This window comes from Austrofundulus limnaeus, unplaced genomic scaffold (genome assembly GCF_001266775.1).
Source record: "Austrofundulus limnaeus strain Quisiro unplaced genomic scaffold, Austrofundulus_limnaeus-1.0 Scaffold158, whole genome shotgun sequence".
NCBI lineage: Eukaryota > Metazoa > Chordata > Actinopteri > Cyprinodontiformes > Rivulidae > Austrofundulus > Austrofundulus limnaeus.
Window position 1 is genome coordinate 293653 of NW_013952560.1, and position 16089 is coordinate 309741.

A 16089-nucleotide genomic window follows, 5' to 3' on the forward strand; every position below is an offset into this window, starting at 1 on the left:
GAAAAAGTACTTTTTCACACACTCTAAGAATGGAAGTGTTGAATTTACTTAACCAAACTGGTTCCACTAAACCAAGCTAAGTAAACTGCTTTACATTTACTCAACTTTTCCCCCCACTCATCTAATCTTCTGTTGTATTTCTTTTTTTTCTTTTAACGTTAACGCGACCCCTGCTTGTTGCCGTGTGACCTGATCACCTGTTCCCCCATGTTTTTGGGGTGTGTGTGTGTGTGTGTGTGTGTGTGTGTGTGTGTGTCTTCTTGAATGGGTGTTCTTAAATATAATGTCATTGTGCTCCATACAATGACAATCAATCAATCAATCAATCAATCAACTCAGTTTACAATTTAAATTAGTAGAAATTGTACTTAGTTACTACACACCTCTGCCAGCAGTTTTCTGGAAGTGCCTTTGTCCTTTAAAAACAGATGTTTTGACACATTTTGGTTTTTATAATTATAAATATATAATATAATTTTAAATTTTTTATTGGTCTTATTGAGTCAGTGGTATTGAGAAATAAGTACAAAGTAATATGTTTCAATAACGAAACTGAACTGAATTGAGCCGCACTGTGTATCCTGAGCTCTGTATTGAAAATCATCCAAACAAAACATGTATTCTGTCATTTTCCTGTCATGTTCAGGGTTGTAGTTTAGGCAGCAGGTGGGGCTACGCCATTGTTTCCAAAAAGTTGCGTTTTGCCTGCCTACATGAAAATTTGATGGTGGACTTTTAAGAGTGTTTTTACAGCTGACACATTTGGTCCGCTTTAAATGGACCAGAATTTGTTTCCCCCTTTGCTCCGGATCTTTTATGCAGGTGTTAATACATTCATGCAAACCTGGTGTGGACCAAACAACCAGACCAAGACCCATTTTTGAGGTGGGCTGGGTTTGCTTCCAATCGAACTCTGGTGCGTTTCACTTCTGGGGTGAAAACAAACTGGCCTCAAACCAAACAAACTACAGGAAACATGCACCTTTTTGTACTTCACCAGCCACCGTTGCTAATCAACATTAGCCCTTCAGTTTTGCTAATGCTAACTAGGGCTGCAACGATTAATCGATTAATCGACGACTAATCGATTATTAAAATAATCCATGACTAATTTAATAATCGAATAATAGTTTTCTTTTTTTTGTTCTTTACTTTGTTTTTCTCTCCAAACTGCTTTGACACCTTCCACTGCCACATCTGCCTTTCTGTCCTTGACACACATGCACAGTAGTGGTAACTGGGGTAGGCCGTGGACGTCACAAGACATTATACAGACAGGCTCTGGTATCATGGCTACCTGGCAACGGAGCTCAAAAGTGTGGGATCATTTTAAGAAAATGAAAGAGAAACCTGTGCAATATCTGCAGGGCAGAACTTTTCCTTCCACAGCAATTATTTTTAGTTAGCATATAGCTAAAATCTAACCATGGTTATATAATAGCAGCTGCATTCTGGCGCGATAAGCTGTATGTTTTATATTCAATTAACATATGATCTGATTAGTCGACTAAAATAATCGGTGATTAATCGATTATAAAAATAATCGTTTGTGGCAGCCCTAATGCTAACACTGCGCTACAAACAATGAGCCATTGTGGGTCAGTGAATGCAGAGCATCTTGTCTCCTTTGGGTTGTGGCACATTATACATTGCCGTCCCAAAATTATATCATCGCAAAACCACCACTGAATGAGCTGCTCTTGATATTCTCAGTTGTATTAACACTATCTTTATTTCCGGGTCTGTGCTCTGTCCCGCCCCCTTCATTTTTGTCCAATGGGAGCAATGACTGTCAACTGCGTGGCTTTATTTATAAATTATGGTCCACTTGCAACAAGCTTGACGTGAATGCAAACCGCACCAAAGGGGAAAAAAAAAGTCTGCTATTTTGTCCGGACCAAACAAGTGGACCAAAAGACTGTCCTTGTGTTAATACACCCTTAGACCTTATCACTCTGGAACTAATTTTCAAATATACAGTTTTGGATCTCCTTCAATGTCGTTTTCAATGTGAAAGTGAAACAGTAAAAAAAAAAAAAAAGATTCTGCATACTCACAAAACACCATCCTTGTACTAAGTTTCTTGTACCACTTTTCATTAAGTGCCATCATCAGCCTAGATTTAACATTTAGATGGATGGAAGACCCAAGACTAGTTCCAGTTCTGAGCTAATCCCATCTGATAACCGAGGCCTTCCTCCCACTCCTCCTCATCCTCCCTCCACTGCCATGGCTTGGTAGGTCTGTCTCTCTCTCACCACACAGAAGGCATTAAAGCCAGGCCCCCACAAGCCCCCTCTGATATGGGAGAGTTCATTAGAGATGTGCCTTTGATGGGCAGCCTTTTCATGTGACTACCGGTTTTTCAAATACCTTGATGTAGAAGCTTAAGAAGGCATTGTGCAGTAAGCCCTCCTTTTGATGCGACTTATTTAGATCTGCATAGTAAATCGAGGTGGGGTGGGAGTAAATAAGCAGCCAGCAGATGGAAGCAAGGAGATAAGGCCGCAGYGAACAATCGCATTTGTATTTTGTTATGATGTTGACAGCAGCTAAAATTCACTAATCTAGAGCCACTGATCTGCATTTCAAAGAAATCTCATTTAGCAGCGGGGAGGATAAAGTTCCCCTCATTGTGTCTATTTTATTGCATTCTTCGCTAATTTATCTGCCCACAGATTTAACGTGCAGGGCTTGGTGGTAGGAGAGAGCGTCCGTGCGTTGCATGGGGGGGGGGGTCTTAAATACTGTGAAAGCGGTTACGTCTAGACTGTGAGCTGAGGGTAATTACACGTCTGACCATGAATAGAATGAGTTTGAAGACTCATCTTTCTTCGGGCGGGCCTGAATTGCTCGACTAAAGCTGATAAGGAGCATTTGGTCCCCRCAGAAATATTGCTTGTGACTTTCCGTAACACCCCACCAAGGATGGTATTTACTTTTAAGATAAAGTTATTGTGTACAGTAATCTGACTTGTTAGCATAATGTCCTCTTTCATGGCAGGACCCTCCTTTTTCTGCACTGTGGAGGTATTTGTGGTCTAGGTCTTAAATAGTTTATCTTGACTTAGCGAGCGGGTTCTTTATGTAAATATTAGCCTATAGCATTATTAGGCCTTCATGAATACTTGAATGCATTTTGCCATATTTATAAGATGATAGAATTTGCCAATGATTTTATATTTGGCATAAAGACATGTGTGGTGTTTGTAAATCCCCACAAATTGGAGGTCATACGGACTAATAGCATTCAGAATGCTTTTCTRCTGAATAAAATATGACATCTGCACAACCCAGTGGGGTTGAAGTCTACATAGGTGCTAAAGGACATTTTTATTACTCACCCAAAAAATATCTTTTTTCACCCCACATAGATGAGCTGAATTCATAACCAATTTGTCATTTGATGGAGTCCACTGGTGTCCATCCACCGCCACGTCTTAAAGCCTCTCATTCTTGATTTTTGTTTCGGAGTAAATGTTGCTGAGCAGTCGGCGCAACATTTTCCACAAACTCACAACAGTGAAAAATTATAGCAGTTGGCATGTTTTGTTTTCAGCTGTTCCCTTTGAGCTGAGGGCTTTTTGTACAGTTCAGAGAGCACATTCCTCAGTGTTCAGCAGCCGCTGGTTGCCTGTAGGGGTCATTGGAATTCTGGGAGAATAAAAGGGAAACACACACACATGTCTTTAAAAAAAAAAAAAGAAAAAGAAAAGAACATCCAGCCTACTTTGTGCCCCTTGCACCCCCAGCAGCACAACTTTTGATTCTATCATTCTCTTAAGCAATTAATGTTATTTTTCTTTAAAATTTGATGCATGTGCGTGAAAATGTCCAGAGTCATCAGTAGCCGCAGTTGTGCTCTTGTGATTAACGCACACACATACAGAGAAAGAAAATCATTCGTGCTGTGCAGCGCGTGTGTGTCAGTGAAGGCAGCTGAATGGAAGTACATGAGAAAATCAATCATGTCAGGTTAACAGTGTGATTTACTTTGCACTGAGAGCTTGAGCCTTGCAGGCACGGCACCTTTAAACTTCAGAGGGAGCAGTGTGTGTGTGTGTGGACTGGGGTGGGGGTTTGGTGTTGTGCTTATATTGTACATTGCCTGTTGGTGCATGCACTTAAACACACACACACACAAACTCAAGCTTCCCAGCGAAATCCAGGTGCACTTTGTTGTTTCAAAATTTATTGCTTTCACCTAGAAAATAATTATGCAACGCACCATCTAGCCCACACTTGTTTGCTACAGCAGTGACTGTGCTAAAAGAAGAAATTAAAATTGAATTTGGTCTAATTTTAAACTCTCTTCTTTTTTTGTTTGTTTGTTTTTAGTGAGCTGACATCGCTGGACCCCACCCTGTGACGAACAACAACGGCAAGTTTTCTCCCTCAGGGTAAATATCTGAATCCGTCCCTTCTTGTCCATCTGTCAAATCTCAAACTTAAARTGTTTGCCATTCATAGTGAACGTCTTTCAACGCCTTCGTTGCTTAAATCTAGTAGAACTTGCTTTGTTTTAGGTTGGAGTTGTCGTGGGTTTTGGTTGTACACGTTTAGGTGACTGCTGGGGGGTCACGGGGTTCTCGCTTCTCCGACGATGTAACAAATCTTCATCTTGTCCACATTGATAGAGTTCCCCCTCCACTGGGCAGCCTCTCAGTTGTGCCTGTTTGGTCTTCACACCCCAAGGATTTTCAATCTACTCTCACTTAGAAGTTATGATATGCACCCTGGTGGGCAAATGTGCTCACGCTCAGATTTGAGGTTTTGTGTTTGTCTTGTTGATGTCTTGATTAGGATTTGTGCACAACTCAAATGAAAGGGGGTTATAGTAGCTCTAACCTAATCCTTGACAATACAGATACAGCAGAGAGGGGAAAAAAGTACCAGTGCAGGTTTTATTCTTCAGTGTTTTGTTCATATTTTAGACCTATTCCTGTTCTTTTCATTCTCTTCTAGAATGAAATATGCCCACTCTGTGCCCGTAGAAAAAAGAAGACGACACTCAGCGTGAGGCGCAAAGTGGTAAGTGAATCAGTTTTCAGTGTTCTCCTTGCAAACCTGATGTTATGATCATGGATTAATGTGTTCACATCAGTCATAACCATATATATATAGATATTTTAAATAGGGGAAAAAATGTTTAGATTATTAAAAGCTGTGGTAGACAACTTTTCACAGAATTTAAAACCATCACAATTAAGTTAAAGTTAAAGTGTAGCTGAATATTATGAACAGGCAAATAGGTATTTAAATGTATACAATTATTATCATCAGTTTTTATTTTTACTCAGTTCAGCTGAGTTGGTGTTTGTCATTTCATGGGTGTTTATGAGTCTTGGTTCACTGTGACTAATTGTAGTTATTCTGGTCAGTGAATCTCTTACACAAGTATTAGTACGTATGCACGAGTTTACAAGTCTTATAGCCACAAAATGGTGAGAAATAATTAAATATATGAACCAAAAAGGCACAGAGTAATGGTCATTGTTGGGAATTTGTTCCACAGTTTTGCTCCATGGTGATCATTGCATATTTCCAACAATGAAGGTATTAAATAATTAATGCACACAATATTATTATTCATGAAGCAGAAAATGTATAAAATGGCATCTTTTAAGATGAATGCAAAACTGGGAAATGTAGGAAATAAAGATACAGAATAAGTTAGCTGACCTCCCCAGCAGTCTTGACTTTTCAGAGTAAAAGCATAGTCCTTTTTCACCTAAAAGAGACTTAAATATTAGTTCTTAATTTGTCTAGTACTCGGTTAAATCTTCAAAGATGAACCCGTACTGCATATCTTCTGGCCCAAAGAAGTTGTTTTTTAATCATTGTAAAAGAAGTGTAATTGCCCCAACACAGCCAAGTCATTCTAGCCTTGTATATAGAAAAGAAAAAAAAATCTACAGCAATTAGATGTATAAAAAAGCTGCAGTTTGGACTGAACTGCCCTCTGTTCACATTTCCAGTTTGAATTTAATTTCTTGTTGTAAATCAGACTCTTGTCATTCCATTTTCAATCCCCAAATGGTTTCTCTGAGCCTGCTAACAGTCATCCCTGAGTGGGCAAACCTCCACGGGTCTTTACCCTGGGCACTTAGAGCAAGTGAAGGGGTAGAGGCAAAAATCAAAGGGACTTGGATCATTCCCTATTGGTAGCCTCCATTGTGTAGCTCATTTGGGATTGGTGGAGAAGGTGAAAATGGGAGACAGGGCTGTGGGGGTGGATGGAAATCAAGGAAAGCAACCCTTTTTTTCCTAATCTTTATCCACTATTAACCCCAGTGCCCCAGTGTGTGGCTGAGATCAGGGCCCTTGGTCAATCCCCCATTCACTGCCACCCAGAATATTTTAAAGTTAAGCTCCAACGCTTAACAAAAAAGTCTTACTCATCAAAGGTTTACTTTCCCTGCTTTCTTTCCCTTCTACTTTTTCTCCCTTGCCCTGGGATCTACTGCTGTTCTTCATGCACCCGTCTCTCTATGGTCCACTGTTTTGTCTTCATGCTTATGCAACGGGGAGGGGAGTAGTTGGAAGTTTTGGAAGTTTCCATTTTTCAATTTAACAAAGTTTAGTTTGTGGTCTAATGGTGTCATACTGTGAGCAAAGTGGAGCAGAAGTGGTTGGACGAGTGACAACAACCCTTTACTAATCTGTCTGATAAAAAGCTGGACTCACTTTAAATTCACTCCAGAATTGCACTTAAATTATTTCCACACCTGGCATTTATATTCCCAAAGTATTTTTTTTCCCTCTTTGGACGTTTGCTGATAAGAATGTCTTGTTTAAGACCTGGTATGAAAATCCAGAACAAGACTGATTTCAACCCAGGTTTCCAACTCTGTATAAACATTTCAGATACCTTCATTTTTTCCACTCATGCCGTATATTTTCTTTGCAACTGTCAGACATTTTAATTTCACCTTAGAAAAATGATTGTGGTTCATAGTAGAAAAACAAGCAAGTATAGATGGATGGGACTGAAGAAAATACATTTTGTGAAGAGTGTCCAGAGTGCACAGTTGCTGAGAGAATAAAGGTGAAAAGCAGAGAAGCAAAGAGACTCAAAATGAGGATTGCCATCATTATTTAAGCGAAGATAAAAACCCTCATTGGGACTATTGATCCTAGTGGCTGACTTGTGTTTTTTTGTTTCATTCTTATCTTTCATCTAGTTGTTCTTAAAGTGCCAAATGTTCATTTTACTGTAAGAAACAGTGTGTAGTTTTAGAAACATTATTGGAAAAGGAGGACAATAGTTTGCTTGCTCCGCGGTGGCCTCAAATTGCTTCGCAAACTGGAGATGACCGATACTGTGGAAATGAGCGATTGCAAACACTCCGCATACACTCACTTAATTTCTTTAAAAAAAGGGCAGAAAGCTAGTGTTTCAAGTGTTATTCTTTCCTTGCAAGTTAATTGGAGAAATGCCGGCTGAGGAAGCTGGACTGGATAGCTTTTCTCCAAGAGCCCGAGATTATTGTGAAACTCAACCTGAGGCAGGGATGACATCATAGAGGCCTGACTTTAGGTTGAACCCCGTCTTTCAGGTGGGAAGAATTACGAGTGGCTTCACTCGCAGGTGATCGTGTCCAGTGAATCGGGCACACACAGTCCTGCATTCTTCCCCAGAAGGTCTAAAGGCTGATTGTCTTGACAGATGAACTTGGGTGTTATCACTAAATTGTCACGGAGCCTCATTTTTCAGGCTGCACGTATAGTGTAAAGTTTATGTTAGCCCTTCACAGTACAGTGTTTTATAGGGGTATCATCATCACGATGTAAACTAAAAATACAGTAATCTAACCTGCTGATGGATTCTGTTTATTTCAGGGTCTGCAAATGTTAGTACATAGACATATATTAGGTTGTCAAGAAGTTAATGTAGAATTTGAAGTATACTGGGCATTTCTTAAATACTTGTGTTTGTTTATTTATGCATAAGTAAACTGAATTATATCGAATAATGCAGTTTTATAAAAATGACACAAGCAACCTTTCCAGAAACTATATTTTATGGACTATAAGTCGCTTTGGAGTATAAGTCGTGCCTAACGGACATAATGTGCAATAACACAATAACACATTGAACATAGCGCCTGTGATGCCAATTATTAACATAGATGCTACAGGTGAAGAGTGACTTTAACTTGTTTGCAATGACTAAAGTTTTTAATTTTTATTTTTTTACACAAGTTAAAATAAACATCTACAGCAAAATGCAAAAAAGTATAATTTACGGTACCAACAAGCTAACATTAGCTACCATTATTAGCTTACCGTCGTCTGTCGTCCTGCCCTCTCGTCTTTATACTGTTGGATGGTCCGGTAGAGTCTACGGTATTTTTTCCTTCAAGTTTGGTGTAGTTCATTACTAGCCGTGTTTCCGTCCAATTTTAATTCGAATTTTGAGCGAATTTTAAAAAATTTGCGTAAAGGAAAAAACAAAGAAATGAGAATCAGACGTGTTTCCATCAACTGGCTTGAAGTGAATCAGTGACGTCGACACATGCATGTAGTAAACAGGAAGTAAAAGTCGCATCTCAGGAAAATGGAGAGAAGTTATCAGGAACGTGTTGCTACTATCGGGAAAGTTGTACTTATTCTGTCATATCAACTAGTTTTGGCGATTTTACGTAGAGACGTAGAGAAAGAAATGCAATTCTCTTCACGTTACGGGAGTAACTGAGAAGACGCCGACAGCGGGAGGAGCTGCAGTCGCGGTGYAGTCGCTCTGGTACCGGTACTGTTCAGACAGTGGGAACAGCTGATCAACCATGTGAGGTAAATGTTCGCCACGTCAGAACTTAGTTCTGACATCTTTCCTTTTGCACATTAAGTCTTTTTCGAAAAAAACAAAAACAAAAACCACCTCAAGCGAACGTATCAACTTTTATGTGAATTAGAGGAAGTTTTTTCGAATCATGCCGTTTCTAGGGATGTCCCGATACAACTTCTTCACTTCCAATACGATACCGATATTGACCCGTTACCAAAACAGTACAAGTCACACACTTTTACCTATTTTGTAATGTAAAATCTTAGAAAAGTCTTGATCAAGTCAAACAGTGAAAAAGAGTAGGTATGAGAAAAACTGACCCATTTATTTTTAACCAATCGATGACATACATTTTAAACTGAAGAACATTATACAATTTAATAAATAGAATAAATTACAATACTCTGAAAAAAATAACATAATAAAAACAAAATGTACTTTTAAAGTGTAAAATAATTCAAAATCACTCCTGTTATTTTTTTTTTTTACCTTCTGTCAGCCTTGTGCTGCTTTATGGTGGGAATGACTGAAGGTGGGGACAAAACAAAACCCCACATTACTGTCTGTTCAAAGTTAAGAGTCCACAGCTACAATTTTACTGACTGTGCTCAAAACAACGTGATCATTGATAGATAGATAGATCTTTATTTGCCATTTGTGCATATACTAGCAGTTTATACACATTGGAATTCTTGTGTGGGCATCTCTCCTAGTCACAGTATAGATGACAGAACAGTAATGATAGAAAAAACATTATAAGGTCTAAGAAAACAGTGTAAGAACAATAAAAAAGGAAAAAAAGGAAATATTTACACATAAGCACACTAAAAAAAGAATAAAAAATTTAAAAGATAAATTTCAGCACAGTAGATGGTGTGGCACAATAGCAGCACAACAGTACAATCAGTGTGTCAAATGTAGGACCTGTATGCAACTTAGCAGCATTTCACATTTCTTAGGGATGAATGAACAAATTCATTGCACTTAATCTTCACTAAAACAAGTGTGTAAATAGATTAAACATCGCTCTACAAACAAGAGCAAAAATAAATAGTAAGAATCAGTCAGTTAATTATTAATACCTTCTACAGTCTGAGCATCATGTGGAGATTAGCCACTCTCTCCTGCAGGGAGCAGTTTTTATCTCTGCTCTCGTCATTTCGCTCGTATTCCAAAACAAAAGCTGCTGCCAGGGTGGAGAGTAGTTGTCRCTCCGGTTTAAAAYGTTCACGGTTCTGTGCTCCCTCGGAAAACTTGTGCGTGACAACTTTGCACTTCGCTTCAATCTGTTTCTGATGAAAATAGAAAGTTCTGCCGACATTCTTGCTAACTTGTTAGCGCTGCATGTTGTTGTGATCACGTGAGCGCCACATGCTGGATCCAAGCGGTGCTGGATAGAAACACTGGAGCGGAGGCAGTGAACTGCTGGAACGGACTGCTAATATCGGAGGCTTATATCAGACATTTTTTATGCAGGCCGATAAAATCCGATACTCATTTTTTGGCTGATACCGGACCGATATCCGATATCAAAATCGGATTGGGACACCCCTAGCCGTTTCCATTCACCTTTTCTGATGCGATACTTCAAAATGCGCATTAAAAAATGCTGATGGAAACAGCTGTTGTTGTGTTGCAAATTCAAAGAAATAAGAAATTTTGGTTTAAAAAAATTTGATTCCCGCTGGCGCCTACAGCGAGGCGCTTCAAACACAACCAACCGGGACCAATGCCTTCCAACAAGCAAATTGCTGGTAAGTTCACCAATCTCATTTCTACATCGCGTGATCAGCTTTCTTCTTTGTTCAGTGCAGTAAGAGTAACATCTGCTTTGTGCCTGCCTTTTGCAAGTTTCCGATGTTCATTTTAACAACATAAACCATAGTTGTGACAAACCTAGATCGCCCTCCCACGGCTGCAGACGGTAATGTTTATTCCTTGGTTCATGTCAGTCTGTATGAACTAAACGCATCAGTCAAAATATGTGTCATGAAGAGGAAAAAAACCTGATTATTTGCTCCAATACAAATCTGAGGAAAGAAAGTGTGACTTATATTCCAGAAAATATGGTATTTTGTTGCATAATGGTTGGAATACTTCCTGTTTTCAAGTCTGTTTCCATTTAGATTATTTTAAAGGCCAAATCTTCATATTTTACTCAACAAATCTTTGCATGAATACACATCAGTACATTATAACGGCTCTCCCATCTTTAGTAACTTCATCTGTTTCCATGGGTCAAAAAACACACCTATTAGTTGGCATTTATTCAGAAATTAAAGATTTATATTCAATGGCACATCAATATGAGAAAAAGTTATAAATATTTTCTATTTATCTTTTTTCACTTTGCAATGACTACCTTTAAAATCACTCGTTTTAGCAACATAAGTGAGTTTCTGTTTCTTCATTAGCCTTAACAGAATTTATGACAGTGACGCATAGATAAGGCATTTCCTGTCCGTCTATGTGAAAGATGGGATGTTGTGCTACGTGTCATGTATTTAATGGGATTTAGTGCTTGGGTTTTTAAATGTACGTGTCACATTGAGTTTTAATTACACAATCATGTCAAAACTACTTATGTTATTTTTTATTTTTAAAACAGTGTGATTCCTGTGTTATAAAGAACCTGTTGTGTGTTTTTTTTATGTCTTTGCTTTCTCAAATCAAACCAAGCGCTTACACCCACTACAAAAAAAAAGCTTTTACTCCAGAGGCAACAAGCCAAGTCCTTTTGTTCATAATGAACATTTGATCGCAGCTTGAAAAGGGATACGGATGGCAGCGAGATCCTACAACCCAACTTCCCCACCACAAACCGCAAGCCTAGACAGTGCAACTATTACTTCACGGTTGGAGGTGAAATGGGCAGAGATGTGTGTGGAGAGAAAACGCACACACACACTCACCCAGCATGCTCGATTTGGGTCATAGAGCTGACAGACAGTGGAATGTGAATGTGTGTATGTTGACAAACTCCACTGCACCCTGAATGGGGTTTGTGATTACACCTCATCATGCGTGTTGCTTCGGTCCTGTCCCTCAACCCACCCCCCTTCTTTCTCTTTGCCCTTCACCCCCACCACCCGCGCTCTCACCACGGTGCCTCTTGGGCAATCATGTGGTCACACTACCTGACTCCTTGCTGCTCAAGAGTGCAGTTGACAAAAACAGCCCGAGGCCCGTCATGTGGAAAAGATTCAGTCGGCACACAGCCCCCCCCTACACCACCTCACTTTCTCGCACTAACTAACTGAGGCACCAGGGTGTTTCCTTCTCCTGCTCACCTGTGAAGGAAAGCGGTTTTACTCTCCTCCTGTCTGAGCGTGTGAGGGTGTGTGACTGTGTTTGCAGCGTTGTGGCCACGGCGCGTGGAACCCGTTTTAAACAGCCGTGCACGATGTGTGGAGGTTGCCATTCACCCGCTCCCTCCCACAGTCTGGGAGACGCAGGCAGCTTCTCTTTGTCAGTTGAGTTGCACTCCTGGTGTCATGTAACATAAAGCTGGCGGTCAGTGAGAGCTTTCTGCTGTCAGTCAGCCTGGTGGTCCATGCCTGTCAAGCTGCTCACCTGTGTTTATTGGACAAGACCTGCTCCACGCTACCCTGGGAGAACATCTTGTCTCGCTGCCTTTTTCTTCTTCTCTGCCTTCCTCCCATGCTTTCTCTTTCACTTTGTTTTTGTCTTCTTCCATCATTCCCTTTGTCCGTCATGCTCTTTCTACCTGTTTCACAGTTTCTTTTACTTTTTAAATCATCCAGCACCTCTTCCCTCCGTTCCTCTCCCTGCTGTCCTGTACAGTTTATTTTCCTGGCTTTCTTCTCCCCGCTTCTCCTTTTCTATTATTCTTTTCTTGCCATCCCCCCCGTCAGCTGTCCGTTTTTATTTTGTATTATTTTGGGACCTCTTTGTCAGCCTTTCGGTTTATAGCCTCGCCGTCTCTTTGGCGTTGGTTTTCATATTTTCTCCTCACCTGGCTGGGCACACGCACGGGGTTGCACGCGGCGCCGCTCTATGACTGATTGAAACTTGTGTCTCAAAGTTGCTAATGCTCACTGAAGCATTATATTGTGGATAAAGTAAATAAACTACCACGGGAGAAATCTCGGGARTAGGCCGCGCTGATCTAGCAGACGACACACACACACACATGAAGAAACACGTGCAACTGAAAGGCTGAAAAGATGGCAGTGATGCTGAGGTGTGAGACTCTATATGGCTCAGGAATTTCACAAGTTTAATGTTTTTTGAAGAGCTCTCTAGAAAAGTAACAGGTGGACTCAGAATATGCAGTAAGGGTACTGTTTATGGAGGCTGCTTGTGGTAAATCGTGCCTATGGKAGGACAATGGGACAATATTAGATTGCCGTTTTAAGATTGTCTGTTGGGCTCATTGTTGCTCTTTATGTTGTGTTGATGCAAGTTTTGCTAGTCTGCCTACAATGCCCATCCTAGAGGAAACACTGGTTTGGCTTTTCTCCAAATGGCAGATTTATTCCCACCCTAACGCAGAGCATTACTCCCCCTCTCCTACCTGTTGCTCTGAGCCATGATTCAATTGTGTACAGTAGCCAAGRGGAGTAAACTTTTATGCTCAATAAAATTGACTTTGTTGCTTGGTTTTTATCCAGCGGATAACCCAGTCAGTCATGSCTTGTCTACCAGAGAAGCCGTTTCTGTTTTGAAACAAATGTTTGGAACAGGCTCCGTATTCTCAGTATTGGTTAATATATTTGCTCTGATTGCAGAAAAACAAAATGGGACACTGGATTTAAATATTCTAAAGTTACCTGAGTAACTCAAATATGTTTTTTACATAGAAAAACTGTTTAAAATTAGTTGTAACACTTAAAGGGATCCCCGATTGGTTGTAACATTAGACTTTATATGATAAACATATACTTTAACTGTAAAATAAAGACTGTAAAAATACAGAAGGCTGTTCAGTTTTTATAATTTTTAAACTAAAAGTTTAAAAATATATTACACGGATGGGGCCATTTTATTTACATGCTAAGCATTCTGCGTAAATGATGACATCAACTAGGTCATCGGTGTGAAGCTGCTAGCGAGCTATATCCACCCTGAAGGTTAATCTTGGACAATATCTGACGATTGGCTCTTTTAAATGAAACCAGAGAGCGTTGACAGAGAGGAGAAGGTAGAAATGACTCAGCCTGGAACTGAAAAAATGGATGGAGGACAAGAGAGCTGCTTTACGGAAGAAGAACCTCAGCTTAGCCTGTTAGCTTTAGCGTTAGCCCTGACACTATCACCATATATATGTATTAGCTCAGCTCTACACATTCTCCTCTCATCACTGAGGTCCTCCATCCACATGACAGAGAGGGGAACGCAAAAATTACTCAGCCTGCAACTGAAAATATGGATGGAGGACCTCAGTTTAGCTTGTTTGTCGTGCTAGCACCGATCTAATACATATAAGGCAATATATAAGGCTAACAGGCTAAGCTGGGGTTCTTCTTCCATGAAGCAGCTCTGTTGTCCTCCATCCATATTTTCAGTTCCAGGCTGAGTCATTTCTACCTTCTCCTCTCTGTCAACGCTCTCTGGTTTCATTTAAAAGAGTCGATTATCAGATATTGTCCAAGATTAACCTTCAGGGTGGATATAGCTCGCTAGCAGCCTCGCACCGATGACCTAGTTGATGTCATCATTTACCCAGAATGCTTTGCATGTAAATAAAATGGCTCCCTCCGTGTTAAAATATATTTAAAAAAATAAACAAAACGAAACGGCCTACAGTATTTTTACAGTCTTTATTTTACAGTTAAAATAAATGTTTATCAAATAAAGTTTAATGTTACAACTAACCGTGGATCCCTTTAATTAAGTCATAACACAAAGCATCTTTTTGCTTAATTTCCAGCAAGGCATACCTAACCAAATGACATACTCCTTAAATCAGTAGTCGACAGCGTCTTTTGTCCACTTTCTCTTTGCTGGTCTTTTAAGAAGTTTTTGAAACTCCTTAGTCGAAACTATTAACTTCCTGGTTAAATGTAATAGCCGTTCTCTTTGTGGCTGCACRGTTTAAAACCAGCATCCTCCAATTTATAAGGCACATCAAAAGAACTCTGCCCTCATATTTCCACCTGGTTTTATGTAAAACTCTCTTGTATTCACTGAAGTTCCATTCTGTGCTGTAAAGTGGTATAGCTGACATGGTAATACATTCGCATTGTGCCCAATGATAAATACTCTACCAGGTCTTACTCACTCCACTGCCTCCGAATGTGTCCGGACAGCAGCTGTATTGTCAAAGTCACAGGGAGTCATTCAAAGCTCCCTCTCCTTCCCGTCTGCCTTTTGTTATATATTTCTACGCGGGTGATAGTTTTCTCATTTATTTAGTGAATGGTCTGCRGGTGGCAAAGCAGAAAAAAAAAGACTTTTGCATTATGAAAATGGTGGAATTGGTTATAATCTCCCACATATTCATCACAGCAGACATTGGACCCTTGTGATATCGTCCCCCATTTGTCTATTGTTCCTGTTCTCTTTTCGCGTACCGTCCCCCTTAATGGCCAAAGCAGGTTTTAATCCTGTCTCTTTTTGAAGTGACAATGTTTACCAGCCATCATTCAATATGAAGCCAGGAGCTGGACACACATCTCTCTACGCTGTGGAGAGGTATTGTTAGCTCTCAGAAAAAAAGGGCATACTTCTAAAAATCTCAGAAACTTTACCTAACTTTACCCATGCTTACTTTACACCTTGTAATATATGTAAAAAATGAATTCAATAATAGCAATTTATTGTTATTGTCTACGTGAAGGGATTAGATGTTACTAAATTTGCACTAAAATGTATGTATTGAGTTTGGTCAGGAATGAGCAACTTAAATGATAGAAAGGGCCACAATATTTTTGTTAACACTACCAGAGGGCCACATAGTGCTGAACACTAACCCAAATTTAAAAAAAAAAGGCATTTTAGAAATAATTGTGTCTGTAACAGTTGTACTCGTGTAATAAATATGAAAACAAAATATTTGAAGCAAACAAAAAATAAACACTTTAGCAATCTGAAGTACATAAGACGCCATAGTTGTGGTTCAGGTAGAGTCACTGTTGTTAAAGTTCTTGCGACTTCAGTAAACTTCTCATATTTAGTTTTGTGCAATGTGTTGTAGTGGTGTTTTATATTAAATATTTTCATGGCAGACAGTGTCTCTGAGCAGACTACCTCCTAAAAATTAGGGGTGCAACAATACATGTACCCGTATCAAAGCGTTCAATACAGTGCTTTAGGTTCAATACACACTTGTATCGAAC

General features: G+C 39.7%; 1 protein-coding gene across 3 annotated transcripts in view; it reads left to right on the forward strand.

Moving 5' to 3' along the window:
• Positions 1-16089, forward strand: part of foxp2 (forkhead box P2) — a 120046-nt gene that overhangs the window by 7826 nt on the left and 96131 nt on the right. For 2 of the 3 annotated variants that reach the window (XM_014016944.1, XM_014016941.1), the window contains exons 2-3: positions 4339-4400; positions 4966-5031. The gene's annotated coding sequence lies outside the window, so the exon portion shown is untranslated. Of the gene's footprint in view, positions 1-4338; positions 4401-4965; positions 5032-16089 lie in introns of those variants that run through there. The other variant, XM_014016948.1, reaches the window with a different exon arrangement.